Below are 6,000 nucleotides of genomic sequence, written 5' to 3'. Positions count from 1 at the left end.
TTTGGTTTTCAGAAACACAAGAGATGCAATGCAAATATAAAGTGCAAAACAAACGTGAAAAATACAGGTAAGTCAATATATTGCCAGAAAAAGAAAATACTAATCCACTAAAAAAATATATATCTATATGTTGGTTAAAAAATAGCCACATTAGAATACAAAATAACAAAATAGCAAGTGTATACATCTACAAGAACAATAATGCATGGTAATAATAAACTGTGTGATAATAATAAAGTGCTGTGTGTCGGAGCATATATAGGACAAGAGTGCTACCCGTAATAAGTGGACGGCCATGTAATGGCAATACGGATACCAATTCGGAGACAGATAGAATGCGTGGTATATAGATCAGCTCATCCAAAAACAATACTATTCTATGAAAAAGAGAAGAAAAAATGTTAGTAAAATCATATATAAAAGAATAAAAACAAGGACTGCACCACAGGTAGAGAATGCAGAGACCAACAGATAGACCCAGTGAATAAGAGATCAAATCAGTGAAAAGCAGAGAACCCAAAGTTTTCATTTAATCCCTGGGGTGACACAGTTTGTAATGTCCAAATCCATTTGGACTCGAGCTGCAGCAATTTACGTTTTAAAGCCCCCCGGAGGTCCAACCTTACATGATCAATCCCAGTAACTTTGAACCCAGACGGATCTGAGTTGTGGACTTGCCTGAAGTGGCGGGGAATGGGTTTGAGCTTGAGAATGTCCTCTTCCAATGCAACGATGCTGCAGCCAAAATGACATCACCTTATGCCCATTCCCAAGATGGCGCCCACTTCTACAGGTGGTTGTGCGTATGCATGGGCGGGCGGCCGGCCGGCCATCGCATCGTCCGGATCACATGACTGTTCCGGAGGATGCGCTTGTCCCACCCCCCGTCCTCGTCCTGGCGCACAAGCCTCCGGACATGCCCCATATATCTCACCACCTCCTACGTCTTTTCATCTCCTTATTTTGTACAGATGCTTCTTAATCCCTATTGGTCAGTTCCAGTTTTTAATCTGTTCACACCTATCTGGCACCACCCCTTGACAAAGTCCTGAGAGGACGAAACACGTGTCGGGGAGGTGCTGAGCATCGGCTCCTCTATGCACTTTATTGTCACTGGATCTGAGGTATTACCACTAGGTTTCTGTACCACTAATATTTGTGATCCAATGATACTCCTTTATTTTATGTTCAGTTCTATGCACTTTGGCACTTTGCTTATTATATATTTATAATTTCATAGCTCACTGAACGCTTCCTGCTGCTCAGCACCCACATATGCTTGCTTTGTAATCACCTTGTCTTGTTACCAATAAACAAATACAGGTGGCACAGTGAGACTGAAGGATTGTAATCCAAAGTGGGTGCAAGCTCCAGGGATTCAACTTAAAACCCCAGCGGATATCCAGAAAATTGAAGCAGAAGAGCAGCACTCCTTGGTTTTCAAAATTTATTCACAAGTGGAAAGTACAGTGCAACGTTTCGGCTGGCTCAATGCAGGCTTGAAGATGGCTGCATTGAGCCAGCCGAAACGTTACCTTGTCTTGTTATATGTTACTCTTTTAATCATACCTAATAAAATTGTGGTTTTACTATTACCATTGGTGCTCATTTTCCTTCCTCTTTCGGTATTGCTAATTCTGATACTATCCTGGATAGAGTTATACCCTTTCCTTTTATTGCTTTATCCAATAAAGACCACCATAAGGACTTCTCCTCATCATCAGTCATCTGTGAAATTTCTTCCCCAGGCATGTTTAGTTCCCCATAAGTGCAGCAGCAGCAACCTCAGGTCCCCACATTACAGGATGTCACGGGTGCCCCCACAATCCATGTCTTGTGCCGGTCTCCATGGCGCGGCTCCCCCCAGCCTGAATTCATCTCTTCAGGGTACTGCTCCCATCCGGTCTAGGCCACACCGGCTCTCTGAGATTTAAAGGGGCAGCGCATCGCTGATTGGCACTGGCACTTCTGAGTTTCCTACTTAAACCGGCAGCTTCCATGACTCCCCATCGGATCTATGAGCTTTACGCCATAGAGAAAGCTTTCCTGTGTTCCTGTTCCTGCGTTCCTGCGTTCCTGTTCCAGTGTTCCTGTGTTCCCCATACCTCCTACGTGATCTCCTTTTGCTGACCCCAGACATGGACTTAGACTTTGCATCTGTGCCGCCTGCCCTGACTACCAGCCTGCTTCTGACCCTGAGCCTGTACTACGATTTGGTACTGTATGCTTGGCTGCCACCATGGGCTAGTTGCACCTGTGGAACGACCTGGTGGCACACCGCCGCAGCAAGACCATCTTGCTTTGCGGCGGGCTCTGGTGAAGAACAGGTGCCACTTAGATTCCAGTCGCAGGTATCAGCTAGTACCATCTCCCGTGGTGGTCCAGAGGGTCCACTGACCCCGAACCCTGACACAAGATCTATTGTATAGTAAACTGCTGCCAAAATGTAAGATCACAGACATCCTAAAAAATGTAATTTTCATATATGTATATATATATATATATATATATATATATATATATATATATATATATATATAGCATGTTGGCTAGTTTTTCCTTTAATAAAGCTTCAAAAAACATCTCATTATATATGCTATTACATTCTGGTTCTTGATAATAATTTACTATAGCATATCTGGAATGATTTAGCTCAAGTGACTTTAGTTTTGAAAGAGCACACAAACTTCTTTTTATCCCATGATACCTGACGGGATCATGTTGGTATAAATAGCCTGCTGAGATCTTTTCGGAGATAATTAAGAGCTCTCAGGCTGGCAGGAGGTTGAACCATTTCATGTCGCAAGCAAGTATGTTAGTACAATATGCAAATCTTGTGTCTACTTATGTCAACGTCTTTCAAATCTCCATTAACAAGCACCATAGAATGCTAGGTATTACTTTTTCAGATGTATACTATTCATGAAAAGTAATTTGCACCTAGCAATAAGCACTGCAGGTAGAGAGACATTGTCCTAAAGAGAGTCCTGAACATTTCATTTTGGCTTATTCCTATGTTCCCCTCATTATATTTGATATTGACCTACTGAGAACTAAGCTTTAGAACATACCGGCTATGTTAAATGAATAGGGCCTAAGAATTGGATTGTGCTGCAGACTGTACCTTTCACTGGATAAACACAGACCTCTTGACATACCAGAGGAACTAATAGCCATATGTCAAAAAGAACTTTTCTGATTTGCTTTCATCTCATCTGGTGATCGAAACATATTATTCCTCCCACACACTGCAGTACTTCTGACAGGTTCCTCATTAGTTTGTGATGCCATTGTTGGATCACGTCATTGAGAGCTGATTCTCTCCATGCGGCTCAGCTTTAGATTACCAGAGTGTGAAAAATGTGTAAATTATAACCATACCTATAGCCCAGGATGAGATGATTAGCCTGAGAATTATCAAATAAATCACAGATAAATATATGGCACAGTTCTCCTATTATTCCTCGTACAATAAGTGTGGTGTTCAATGCTGAGTGATCGCTGAATGCTGATGCTACACAACTGCATGCAAAGCTCTGTCAGTGTAACCTTATCTGAGAGATGAGACATTTTAGCATTCCTAGAATTGTTAGTCACTTCAAGCAGTGTCCTAAATTGCTCTTCATAGCCCCTCTCGGACCCTCAATAGTCACACTTGTGTTTTCTAAAATGACGAAAAACCCAGATTAAGGCTAGCTGCACACAGACGATTCTCATACCATATTGGAGGAGGTGTATTAATGTGTCCATCTTTAGACCAATGCAGAGTAGAACTAGACAGTTCTCTGATAAGCCAAATTTATGACTGTGTCTGTTGCACAACTGGAATGCTGCTTTCTGTGCACTGGTTTGTGTCTCGGCGTGCAGTTTGCCAGTTTGCACATGTATTTATGTGCAATCTATGCCAGAATAGTGGTATAGAATGCATATCCAAATATATAGTTGAGTTAAAAAACTGGGAAAGCCTATTGACTCGAGTATAAGCCTTGGGTTGCATTGGTCACAGCCAACCCAGTATAATATAACCAGCAAGCACATGCCTCCCAATATATAGCCAGCAGCTTTTTGCCCCAGTATATAGCCAGCAACCCCCTAGTATATAGCCTGCCCCCTAGTATATAGCCAGCCCCCTTCCCCCTAATAAACAGCTAGCAGTTCCCTTGTATATGTCCAGTGCACCCCCTCATATATAGCTAGTTTCTGCCCCCTTAGTATATAGCCAGTGCCAGACACCCCAGTATATAGCCAATGCCTGCCCCCTTACTATATAGCCAACAGCCCAATACCCAGCCTAAACAAAAACAAAGAACTCTTCTGTCTTCAGCTTCGAGTTCAACTCCGGCTCAGCTCCTCATGCTGTCCCAGTGCATACACCATGACGTCAGCAGTTTGCTGACATCATAGTGTGTGCCGATGACAGCGTACACACTATGATTTTGGCAAGCAGCTGATGTCATGGTGTATGCAATGGGACTGAGTGGGGAGCCGCAGATGGTGCTGAAGACAGAAAAGGATATGTAGGGGGCGTGGAAAGGTGAGTACAGAGTTTTTTTCATAGACTCGAGTATAAGTCATGTTAGGATTTTTCACCATCTTATTTTGGGCTGAAAAAAGTATACTCAAGTATATACAGTATTATAAACATTATAATAAACTAAGAATAGGAAGAGAATTATTAGTGCTTATAGACCTTTCTTAACACTCATTTAAATTACTTTCTTCATTTTTTCCCTTGTTTAAGGCAGACAGCACAGTCTATGGAAATGGAATGGCCTGCGGATAATTGAGAAGACTTGAAAAGCTGTCAAAACAATTGTCAGTCATTATTAACATAAGTGATTGAGCAAGAAATAAGGTAAACACCTGGGACAGCTCTCATTTCTCACATAGTGAGCTTAAGCACATGTTAGTGGGACTAATTATGTTTGGTGGAGATAAGCCAGATGCTGCACGAAACTGTATCAATTATTTGTGAATCTTATCATGCTAAACCAAATGAAGCAGGTTTACGATGTGGTCTTTTTGGTGTAGTTTTTTTTTTATCATAAATGAACTTTAAACAAATTGTTAAAATATTGTAAATTAAAACTATTGTCACGTGTGCTACTAGGGGTGGAGGGCTAGAAATTAAAAATATTTTCTTAACAAAGGAACATTGGGCAGATTTATGAAAATTTTATTAAAGGAAGCCTGTCAGCACAGGAAATGGACCAGAAAAACCACTGGGGAAGTTAAAAAAAAATAGACGAATCCTTCATTTAGCCTTAATAAAACCATACAAATATAACTACAAAGATTTACAGGTCTTACGTGTTTTGAGTCATTATGACTCTTAGTCATAGAGTCACTACATTTTTCACAAATACAGCTAGTGGTTGAGTCAGGGACGGCCTGGTCTGTTTTGGCTGAATCTAGCAGCTCCTCTCCAAGCCTTCTCAGCATCAGCAATGCATTTCATGTAACCAGAGAACATCATATAAGGTCCTTTAGCCTCCTAACATTAGCAAAGTGTACCCCATGCATATATTTGATCACATGAAATCACAGCAGCCTCCGTGGACTTCTACTTCTCCCAATGCCTTCATGGAGGCATGCTGTCATTTCATACAATCAGACATTTGCATGGGGAACAGTTTGCTAATGAAAGGAGGCTAACGGTACTTAGATAATATTTTTAGCTAAAGGAAGGATGTCAGTTAACAGGGCTCTTTGGGAACCTTTTACTAGCTGTATTTGTAAAAATGTGATTACAGGTTCCATTTAAAGAACGGCAGTACACAGTTAGATTAGAGAGTCCTGTACTGTGCCATATTAACCCGTGTAATACTGAATGATACATCAAGTAGTGTAAAAAACTGTCTAGTCTGACTTTACACCTAGTTGAAATTTGTCTCAGCTAAATTTGCCCAATTTCAGCGCTTTGTTATGGGTTCATAAAGTGGTTTACTTCCACATGTGGGGTATTGCCATACTCTGCACTGCACAAAAAATCTAAAATGT

The sequence above is a fragment of the Engystomops pustulosus genome, chromosome 3 (assembly GCF_040894005.1).
Source record: "Engystomops pustulosus chromosome 3, aEngPut4.maternal, whole genome shotgun sequence".
Taxonomy (NCBI): Eukaryota; Metazoa; Chordata; class Amphibia; order Anura; family Leptodactylidae; genus Engystomops; species Engystomops pustulosus.
This window is presented reverse-complemented; position numbering follows the sequence as displayed.